The sequence below is a fragment of the Lissotriton helveticus genome, chromosome 2_1, assembly GCF_964261635.1.
Source record: "Lissotriton helveticus chromosome 2_1, aLisHel1.1, whole genome shotgun sequence".
Lineage (NCBI taxonomy): Eukaryota > Metazoa > Chordata > Amphibia > Caudata > Salamandridae > Lissotriton > Lissotriton helveticus.
Genome location: NC_136059.1, coordinates 1,664,240,931 through 1,664,253,212, shown reverse-complemented (window position 1 = coordinate 1,664,253,212; position 12,282 = coordinate 1,664,240,931).

Here is a 12,282-nt window from a genome sequence, read left to right as displayed (position 1 = left end):
TTTCTCCTTTTTAAATGATACATTTCATCTCAATACTCATGATTTTTTCAAATATATACAGATTAGAGGTTTCATAGATAAAATGCAGTCTCAAGCCCCTAATCTTTTGATAAGATTAAGCTATTTGAACTAATTCAGAGGAGGGCTAGAATCGACACAGTGTATCAGCATCCGCTCTCCGATCTTTCGGATGATCCTGCATTACAGAATGCCAAATGGGAGGTCAAGCTGGGCAAGTCGGTGTGGATATATGCCCGGCACTGGAGTTAGCAAGCTATGCTTTAGTCTCTGGAAGCCTACGCACCCAAAGCTATATTGCACTGTGTGATCTATATTATACACCTGCAAAAATCTCAAAATGGGTGGGCTCTAAGGGTCAGTGCTGTGCTAGATACGGGCTTCTAGCCACGAATGAGGTACATATGTTCTACTTTTGTCCAGAGCTTGGGGCCTTCCTGTCCGATTTTGAGTGTTTTGTAAATTCTACGCTCAATATATCACTGAATATTTTGCCAGAGATTGTGATAATGGGGTGTGAATGCACTGCCTGGCTCGATAGGCCGAGGCATGTCTCTGCTTTTTTGTTTATGTCTATGTTTTTAATTCGTCTGTGTATTACATCAGAATGGGGACACGCCGGTGCGCGTAACCATGCGCTTTATACATTTCCTAAATAAATAAATAAATAAATGGCTTAGTCCGGAAGCCCCAACTTTTTTCAATTGGAGATCCCGGATCCTTGCCCTCTATAATTTACAGTCTTCAGTTTATCTGAGGCGGGGTAGAAGGAGGCATGAGCAGGGCCATAAGATCTGGGCCCCAGTGGAGAAGTGGCTTAGGCAATGAGGAAAAGCTGTATTTCTGAGTTGTATAACTAATTTTGTGAATCTTCTGCTATGTGTCCTTAATTATTTTGTCTTTTGTTCTTGGCCTTTGGCCTCAATCTCTGTGTTTTGTTTCCTTCACTGTATATGATCTGGAATTCATTGATGCCTGTTATTTCTTTTGCTTTTTGTAATCCTTTCTATAGTATACCACGACTTACTGGTATGTTTGGTACAATTTCTATATCTTTCAAGCATCATTAAAAAAAAAAGAAAAAAAAGGAAGGCTAACGCGTTCTAGAACTTGGTTGTGGCTATTTATAGCCTGGCCACACCCAAGTAGACGCCCACGTCGAGCGCATTTGAGCGTAAGCGTTCTTGATGTTAACATGGGCATAAACAGAGGCTTGTAAGAAGAGGCTGTGCCTTACGATGTGTTTCCTTTTGTACATTTGCACATTTAACTCTGGTTTACAACTATGTAAAAGATCACGATAAAATCCTAATTTGCACAAAAAAAAGAAAGGCATGATCAAGGGTCTAACTGAACCTATGAGGCATACGTGTGCTGTCCCCTTGCCATGCCTTCTCTTTGCTTATAGGGAGGTACCACAGAAGACCTTAGGGTTTAGTCCCTTTGAGCTACTGAATGAGCATCCTGTGAGAGGACATGTCAGTTTGGTGAGGGAAGGCTGAGAGACAGCTCCCAGGAAAACTCCCCATGATGTATTTAGTTACATACTGGCCTTCAGGAACCAAACCTTGTGCTTCAGGAAGCTCACTCAGGAGAACCTAGGAGCCAGCCAGGAGGAAATTAAATGCTGGTACGGACAGAATGCCACTCTGGTAGAGTTTCAGCCTGGCCAGAAAGTGTGGGTCATGGCCCTTGTAGAGCCCTGCGCTCTTCAGGACAAGTGGACTGGGCCTTTTGAGGTGGTGGAGAGGAAAGGTCGTCAGTATGGTGAATTTGCAGACTGTCAAGGAACCCTTTGAGGGTTCAACATATGAACTGCCTCAAACCTCACTTTTAGAGGTCTGAAGTAAGCATGCTCTTGGTGACAGATGATGGGGTGGAGGCAGAGAGTGAACTTCTTCCTGACTGCCTGTCAACCAAGGAGCACAATAGGTCACTGGAAGGTGTGCACCTCTCCCCTATGGAAGAACTAGGCTTTTTAAGGGCCTAGCGGCGCAGGGCATGCCTAAATCTCCGAGTTCACCTGCTTTGTTATACAGAGACACGGGACACTCTGTTAAGCGTAGACAACAGGATTTATTAGCTGCAGCTATGCACAGTGATCCTAGAAGTACACCAATGGTATGTTCTCAGGAGACTGCCCCTTTACTCCGGGGCTCACAGTCTTTTATGTTCTTTTACATCTGAATAAGAACACTCCCAATGCGCAAAATTTCAACCAATGAAAAGATATGTTTTTTGGGAAAAACAAGACGTCACATGATTACATTATCCTCCCCCTAGGTCATGTTTTGACTACCTCACAGGTGATTCAATAATGGCGTCCCCGAGTTAATCAACAGTAGTAGACATGTTTGTGTATTGTGAAAAGGCCAATTTACAGGGCAGGATAAGGCGGGAAGAAGGACAATGAAAACCAACAGATGGTTTGAGACGAGGATTAGTGAGTCGAGACAAGAATACTGAAGGCCAACAGGCAGTTTGGATAAGGATTAGTGAGTCGGACTGATTCCTGGAATCGACTTCACCTCAAGGATAGAGGGGTTATTTGATACGTGGCAGTACGAAGGGCAAGAGTTTTCTGTTCGCCGCGCTGCCTGAGTGAGGGCAACACAAAATGGTGGTGAAACACAAAATGGAGTCGGAATCGAATTTCCTCACTACACAGACCACAGAGCAGCAGAGTGACTGTTGCCAGCTGTATGGGCAGTTTGCCATCCTGTTCTCTCTTACCCCGAGTGTCACCCATTGGTGTACCCATGACATGCACACAGGGGACAGTCCCTCTATGAAACACACAATTTACAGGCTGACTGAGAGGGTCAGAGCCAGCATCAAAGAAGAGGTTACTAAGATGTTGACGTTAGGAGCGACAGAGCCCTCCAACAGTCCTTGGGCCAGCCCAGTGGTCTTGGTTCCAAAGGTTGCTGCACCTGATGCTACTCCTGAACTTCTGTTATGCATGGACTACCATGGGCTCAATGTCATCTCCAGGACTGGCGCACACCTCACCCCCAGAGCTGATGAGCTCATAGATTTGTTGAGAGCTGCCAAGTTCCTCAGCACATTTGATTTAACATCTGGGTACTGTCAGATTATCTTAACTGATGGGGCCAAGGAGAGGTCTGCATTCTCAACACTAGAGGGGCACTACCAGTTCTTGGTGATGCCCTTTGGGTTGAAGAATGACCCGGCCACCTTTCTGAGAATGGTCAACGAGGTGGTGGCTGGACTTGAGGATTTCAGTGCCGCCTATCTGGATGACATCGAAGTGTTCAGTTCCAGCTGGGAAGTTCACTTGTGCCAACTCTGGGAAGCGTTGAAGGCTCTGCAGAGGGCAGGCTTCATGATATAGGCTAATACGTGCCAGATTGGGCAGGGGTCTAGTGTGTACTTAGGGCACGAGGTAGGAAGCGGCCAGGTGGCACCCCTACAGCCTAAGATTGACACCATTCTGGCTTGGGAGCCCACCAAGACCCAGACAGAAGTTAGAGCCTAGGGGATCTATCAAAGTAGACAGTTTTCTAATCTTCACATCATTCAAATACCCATCAAAAGGAGGGATCAACACACCAAACATATCTATAAGTACTTGACTAAATCTATGTTTCACTCTCTTAAAACTCACCACTTATTCCACTCAAAAAATTATTGTGATATATTTTAAGGAACACCAATGCTTTAAAAAACCTACCAAGTAACTTGGAATACTAAAATAAGCCATTTCACCGCTGGTGTGATAGATACCTCTAAATATGGGCTTATCACCCAACAGAAAATCTATTTTGTTTATATAATTATAACTACATTCACACATTCCAATCATAACTGAAGTATCCAATCTGTCACATTTCTCTTGCATCTTTGCCTGATGTTATTGCCCAGATGTGGTAGGAGGATTAGGGCGAACCTCATTTTTTTGTTAAAAACTTCAGTTTGGGAGTAGCCGGAAAATATGTACAAGGACTGATTTTAATAGTAATTTAAATTCCTACTTAATATTCAGATCGGATTTTATATCATTATTTTAAAAACAACCCTTTTAGAAAGTCTGCATTTTCCTGCTGAAGCCAACTGTGGCTCTGCACCAAAGTGAGTAACACCATATTAAATCATGGGTATTTCAGGGCTTGTTACTACCAGCCAATGGCTGCTTAGGTGAATGCAGAAACTATAGTAAAATGTTATATCTCTTTAATTGGACTTTGAATCTAAACTCTGGAGAAACATTTCTAATTAACCTCTATGTACCCAGGCAAGCCTTTGTTGAAATGACCCACAACAATATATATGTATTTACTGAAAAAAACATTGGTTAATGTGGGATTATAGGTAGGTGTTGGAATGAGACACAAGCAAACATTTAAAACCCCAGAAACCACTGAAATGAATTGAACTAACTATACATTGCACCCTGTAATGAATTGCTTATGACCTTGCATATTGCATCAATTATAACATGTTAAACTACATCACTGATGACATCACTGATAACATTTAAATAACATTGTTGAAATTGCTAATGAGATCAAGCAATGATTTCGACCATGTGCTTTGTGAACAAGGAGTAATACAAAAATGTAAATCAATGGTTAGACTCTTATAAGATTTTCAGTTAGCTTTCAAAAGATGCAAAAGAACATGGATATTAGGTGGAGATGGATTTTATTGTCCCTTTAGTAACCCTGGGCGTAAGACTCCACTCCGCTCGCAGAGTTTTGGATTTTTGGTAACTCAACGTTGCGCATAGAACGCTAGTTACCGAAAACTCTGCGCTCTGCACCGGAGCAGAGTTTTTTGTGTTTGCATGCCCAAAATGCATTTTCACGCAAGCAGGAGCGACTTACCGGGTGCCTGCTATCGCCGATGAGATTCCCCATCCGTTCACGAGTGCCACAAGATGTGGTAGCAAGCAGCACAGGCCCGGGAGTGTGTGCGCTCGTGAACACGTCATTCGGCGTGCCATCAGTCTTCCTGTGGACGTTTTGTGAAGATCACGCTACAGAACATGCAGAATTTGAAATCTGGAGAAGAATCTCTCACAAGCAGCATCAAAACCTTCTCGAAATAATGATTTGGATTAAAAAAAAACTCATCAGATTGATATGTGGCTGTAATTATTCGTACAAAGAGCCATTTTTATTTTTTTACTATTTTTTTAAGAGGAAGGAAGTTTCCCAGCAGGCTCCTCCCAGTGCTTTGTCCATCTCCAGTCAAATTTTCATTTGGATTTGGAGCTGGAAGGATCCCTCTTTGTGTCTGCTGCATCATATATCATTGGATTTGAGGACTTTTAAATTTGAGATTTCCCAAGTAAGTTGGAAAATTGGTGTTGTTTGTTTGATTCGGCCATTGCACCTACAGTATTTTTTTTTTACTTTTCATTGTTTTTTTCAATGTATTTTAGTGGGTTTGTAATATTTATTCAATGCACTAGCCCAGTAGTCTGCCAATAGGCCTTTCTGCCAGTACGCTCACAGCTACTCATTAGGTATCTCACTTTTTTCATGTATGTTAGATAAATGCCTTTGTTGGATGTTTTTGGCATTGTTGTATTAAAGCTGTGTGGTAGTTTAGCATGTCTTATTTATCTGGCCAGTGTGAGACTGTGTATGTAATAGTGGGCCAGAATTTTCCTTGGCTGAGCCTTCCCGTGTGGCCAGGGGCCATTTTGTAAAGTCTGTGCCCATAGAGGCCTGCTTGAGTTCATTGTTTTCCAGGCCTCCTATTTGTTGTTGTTGTGAGTGACTGACCATGTGGCTGACAGCCATTTTGTGGTGGCAGCCAGTGTGCTTTTGCCATATGCCTGATTTGTTTGTCTTCTCTTTCTTGTTGTTGTTGCCTGGCTATGTGGCTGACGGCCATTTTGTAAAGGCAGCCAGTGTGCTTCTGCATTAGGCCTGCATGTCTTTCCTTTGTTTCTCTTGGCTTATTGCTTCTATCCATTGTCAGCTGCAGCTCCCTGAATGCTGAATCGCACGTGATGCACAATGTCAAACTGGGTCCATTCCATTTGTATTTTTGTTGTTCTTCTTCTTTTTTATCCTTTCTTGGTGTACTGTACACTAGTACACTAACCATGAAAGCCCTTGTTTTTGTCAAAGTCTCACAAATGACTACAGTGTATTGTTATGTTTTTTTTTAAATATTTGAGGTAATACATTTCATAATATTAATACCATTAACAAGGGTGACCACACACTAAGTTATATATTATATTTGTTTGTTGGTACTAGTAGTAATTGAACCACAACAATGAATAACACGTTTCACTGATGTTCTTCTTGCTTCTTTGCTTTTAGGTGCACAAAAGAAGAAGAGAAGTCATCACCCAGCGTACTGCCAGACAAAAGTCCTGCTGCGCACGACGTCACGTACGTGTGACCACAGACATCTCTTTAACATGTGCCACTGCATGCTACTGACATTTTCAAGATGGCCCCAATGAAAGGTACCAGGTCCTCCAGTACCAAGAAAGTTGCCAGTGAGAAGAAGACACTGCCACTAACCAAAAACCGGTATGTCGCCCAAGATCTTTTTTGGGAAACCAAAAATTGTGCCTGCAGCAACGGTGTCCGGGGAACAAGCTAGGAGCAGCACCTCCGCATCAGTGGACCTCACCCCACAGATATACTAAACAATTGAGAGGGGCCCCTTAACCCAAAGGAGTATGGCACCAAATAGAACGTAGTCAAGAACAAATCCTCTTTGGGTCAACTTAATACAAGAAAGCCAAAGCACACATCACATCTCAAATATCACAAGAACATAATACCATCACCTTTAAAGGCCAAAATATGTACAAGGTATAAACATATTTTATAAAAAATTATACAACAATAATCAATAATCAAGAACACAAGATCATTATACAATATTAAAAAAAGGGGGATAAAAAAATACACCTAATACAATCTGCACAATTAATGTGCACAATTGTATAAAACCGAATGTACAATAATTATATGTTGAACAAATTATCTGGATCTAATGTATTGCCTTTTCAATGATTAGAAAGTATCTTTCTTGCAGAATCTCCCTTTTGATTAATTGTGCAGATTGTATTATGTGTATGTTTTATCCCCCTTTTTTAAATATTGTATAATGATCTTGTGTTCTTGATTATAGTTGGATATTTTTTAATAAAATATTTTTATACTTCCTACATATTTTGGCCTTTGATGGTGATTGTATATACTGGTGATATTTGGGAGGTGATGAGTGCTTTGGCTTTCATGTATTAAGCTAACCCAAAGGGGATTTGTTCTTGACTACGACCTCACCCCACAAACTGAGGCCCAAGCCCATGTCTGTTGCAGAGGCAGCCAGTCTAATCATGAGTCCAACGCCAATGAGCAGTGATGATGAAATTGATTTATCGTTATCACGAAGTAGTACCTAATCAATTCAGGAAACTGAGATAAGTGGGCAACAACAGCTGCAACTGCCCAAATAGTAGTTGTTCCTCCCGAAGTAGGGGCAGTTCAGGAGATCAAGCTTCCTGCAGAGGAAGAGGAGCAAGACACTCTTTCAGAAGATCCATTGTCTTCCAGATCCCCAGCAAGGAAAAGGAGGGTTAGTCCGTCAACTTTGTCTGCAAGCCCCCCTTCCGATCATCTAGACGCCACTTGGATCCCACCTCAGTCTGAGAGTGAGACACGTCACGAGACAAAGCTAGGGAAAAGGAAGGTTCCAGAAAGCCTTAAAGTTATGGAAAGAGATGTAGAAGAGGAGCATGATGATGAGCTAGTCAACATGAACATTAGTCCCGCCCCAGTGGAGTCCGACATTACCCCATCCCAAATTGCTGTGAGGGATGTGGCACGGATGCCACCAACACAGATCATACCACCAACACCACTTCCAGCTTTCATATATAGCCGGCAGCCATCTACATCCAGCACAACCACCTCAGTAGAAGTAGGTACTGCAGAGAGTCAAACTTCACACCCACCTACCAGTTCATCCAGCATTGCAAGTGGCACCAGCAGCACCAGAAAGTTGACCTGCCCAGTTTGGGACAACTTTTCGGTTATCAGGAAGGAGGTGAAAATTGCTTTATGCTCCATTTGTGGAGAACGTGTTAGTCGGTGTAAGCTTGGTACAAACTATAGTACCGGAGGCCAAACAACCCTTCTGAAAAACACCACTTGATCCAGTAGGAGGCGCACCTTAGTGGACAAAAATCTGTACCCATTGTCGTTGGTGAGGATTAAGAAGTAGAAGATCCGATCATGGTGGAAGGTCAACAAGAAGAGATATTTTCTCTGGTACACAAAGTAGCCCTGTTCCCAGCAGTGCAGTGGTACTGCCACATCCTCATCAGCAATATCGCAGCGGCACAAGAATAAGAGTCAGGCTGAGACACCAAGGTATCCCAGGCAAGAGAGTACCACAACGTAAAAATGCATTGCGCCTAACATCTGGTATCAAGAGGTCACCAGTAAAAAAAATCCTGGCTACCATTCTCAGCATGTTTAGGTCAGAGGGGCAGTACAAACGCAACCACCCAATGGCACGTTTGTACAACGCGAAGCTGGCTAAATTGTTAGCGCTGGACCTCCTCCCTTTTTTATTTGTGGAAGGGGAGGGTTTTCTTGAATTTGTTGCAGCCATCTGCCCAAAATGTATGGTTCTCATCCGGTCCTATTTCACCAGAGTTGCTGTTCCAGTACTACATCACAACATGCTGGAATTGCTTTGACAAGCTTTGCAGCAGAGTGTTGTTCACACTATCATACCTGTTTACACTATCCACCTGACAACAGACATGTGGACCAGTTGCAAAGCCACAGATTACATGTGCAAAACTGCACACTGGATCTCTTTTGTGAAGGGTAGAGAATAAATATCTATAACATGTGTTGTTGACACTGCTGAGATTTTTAATTCCACTCAGAACCATGCAACTGTAGCCATGTTGGCCATGGAGAAATCTCATACTGCGGCAAACATTTTGGAAGACTGTGACAGCAAAGTCTTTGAATGGCTGTGACCAAGAGGGCTTGGCATTGGTTTTGTTGCCACAGACAATGGCAGTAATATAGTTAAGGCCATGGTTGATGGTGGCTATTTCAGGGTTCTGTGTTTGGCACACTGCATTACCATCATTGTTCAACACTTTCCAAAAATAGAAGACCAAGTCAGCAACCTTTTGACCACCTGCAGAAGAATCTTTTAAAGCCCGGCAGCAGCTGAGGATCATTCAATGTGATAATAGAATACCAGTTAAAGCACTCATCCAGGGGGTGACAACATGTGGGAACTCAACGTATTACATGCTTGAACGTCTGTTTGAGCAGTAAGGACCAATCAATGAATATGTTATGCTACTGTTAAAGGCATGATCATTGAGATGGACCAATGGTGCCTGATTAAATACCTGACAGAGATGCTACTTCCTTTCGAGCTCTTCACATGTGAAGTCAGCAAGGAGGACTGAATTATGGGCCAAGCTATCCCATTTCTGCATATGCTACAGGAACAGCTGCAGGATGTATCTGCAATGTACGCAGGTGTGGAGGAAAAAAAAAAGCTTATGAGTTGGTGGAGCGCCTAACCCTTCACTTATCTGAAAATACAAGGGTGCAAAGCGGCACGGTGTCATCCAACCATTACATTTGTGCCACAATTTTGGATCCACGGTACAAGCCAGTACTGAACACATGGATTCCTTTTACAGAAGGTGATGTTGCCAACTACAAAACTTGCATAGCTGGGGAAGCCAGTTGCTTAGAAAAGGAACGGCCGGGAATTAGAGGGCTGCTACTCCAGACCATAACAAGTACTACAGGGCAGCCAGGGTCAAGTTCAACTTCAGAGCCTCGGGGCAGCCCGGTTGGCTCACAACAGCCAAAACCACCAAGATCAACATCAACAAGAACAAGAACAGGAGCATCGGTCCCACAAAAATGGACACAGGCATGGTTTCTACAGCAAGGGCTTGTTAGGTTCACTGCTGAGGCAAAGACAAAAGAGGCCGAGCAAAGCGGAGCACCCCTAAGCATTGAGCAGATGGTGCAGATCTATCTGGATGACGCAACAGAGGTCTACATTGATCAAAACCCTTTGCTGTATTGTTATGGCAAAAGGCGCCAATGACACGTGCTCAGCAGGCTGGCGATAAACTATCTGGCTTGCCCTGTCACAAGTGTCTCTTCTGAGCATGTTTTTAGTGCTGCTGGTGCCGTTCTGAATGTGAGATGGACCAGTCTCTTGCCCCAAAACGTAGAGAGGTTAACCATGATCAAAATGAATCAGCACTTTATGCCACCGGATTACACCATACCTGAAGTAGCACAGCAGGAAGATGATGACGGTGACTTAGGTCATGAAAGTAGTGTGTTAGATGACCTACTTCTGGGTGAACCACCAGAGTTTGAGGACAAGCTCTACTTCCCTGATAATAAGTTGGCTTTTGACTTGTTACTTTCTTTCTTGCTTATTTACTTTTATTATTAGTGTGTGTCTCTGTCTTTGAGGTTTGAATCACAACAAATCCATCACCATCATCTTCATCTTTTATTGCCGGATTGGAGTCGCAACTTTGTGCAGTCAGTGAAAAAGTAAGTCCACTCCTCCGAGTCCAGCTGTAGTCCTGACTCACCCTAAACCATTTCTCTCAAGCCAGACATTGGATGGAGAATAAAACAAGAAATTTAAAATGTGTGCCTACCTCGTTGACTCACTCTTAAGAACCTGACTATAGCTATCCTCATTTCCGAGCCAAGAGGGTCTGCCCATAAGAACAGGTAAATGATGGCATGCATTGGAGGCTGACTTTGAGGGATTGATGTTTGTGTTGTTGTTGTGTATGATGTCTACTAGTATTTAATCTACACACAAAAAAGTGACTCAAGTCAATGTTTCCCTTCTTGTTGTTCAATAACAAAATTGTACTACTACAGGCCGATCCATTGCATTTTTTTATATTGGACTCGGTATACTACAGATTTGGACACCATGATGACCATACCATACTCGCAGTCAATCAGTAGGATATGAGATGATTGATAGAATAATTTGGGCGTTTCATGAAGTGGCCTCAAAGGTAAACAAGTCAACAACAACAACAACAGACCTACATGTTTGTACAGTGGTTGAGGCAAGTGTAGTAGTATGACTGACAGCAGTACATTGATTTAGTTACTTAATTTCGAAAATGATATGTTGCTGTGTATGTGTGCTCAGTGCTGTCTGGCTCAAAATATAAGCTAAGTGGAGGTTGAGTGGGTGCCGCGGGCCTGCTCTGTATTGTTGTTGTTGTAGGTTAATGCTGGAAACAGAATAGACATGATTTAGCCATGCCGCCTCTGAAAGTTTTCTTGTTGCACTCCTCCTTAATTTATGCAGTTTACTTTTCTCCTTGATTTTTCAATATCCCTCTTGTTTTTCCATCTACGTTTACAGGCCAGCCTTTACCCTGTGCTATACTGGGAAAAACAACTCACACTTACCTTACCAATCTGCATCCACCAGGCAGGCACCCAAGATTGACGGACAGAGCGTCCATGGAAGGAAGGACCAAGAGGAATGCCGAGATGCACTCCCAATTTTACTATGGCATAGTTATAGTATCATCTTTTCATTTGATTCATTTTTTCTCTTCAATCATTATGACTGTGTCTTGTTATTTATTATGTTTGCTTATACATTTGACTCCTACAGATATTTAAAAAATTTCTTTGCTAGCTTTAAAAGGAAGCCCGGTATAACAGAACATAAAATGTATGTAACTTGGGTCTCTCTGGGGGCAGACAGGCAAGGCAATTGCATAGTAATAATAATTAATTATATATTGCTGCCCTGTACAACTAGTGCTACTCAATATCATCAAGTCATCATCATGCAGGCATTTCCTTTTTCTCCCTTAACAGATTTATGATGGTCGTCTGCCAAGATTGTGCGTTGTCCATGTGTAGTGTTCGGTTTTGTCAAACCTTTCCCTCAAATACCTCTTCAGAACCCTTCATCAAACCTTTACCCTCTTCCCCCGGGCTGTGTGATTTATATTGAGGTGTGACTTAATACAAATTACACCAATAATTGATCAGACACTTGCTGAGGCGGATGTGGAAATAGCAACACTAACTCAAGGCAGGGCGAGGATCTTCTTCTGCTTGCCCACCCATGCTAAGCATTCGCAAGTCAAGTTTTTTTCCAGAGAAACATAATTCATCCTAATTAATTGCCGCCATCGATTCATCATCCTTCCAGCACTAAAGGTTACCCTTGCCCACTTCATAGGTCAAGTGAACTACAGTT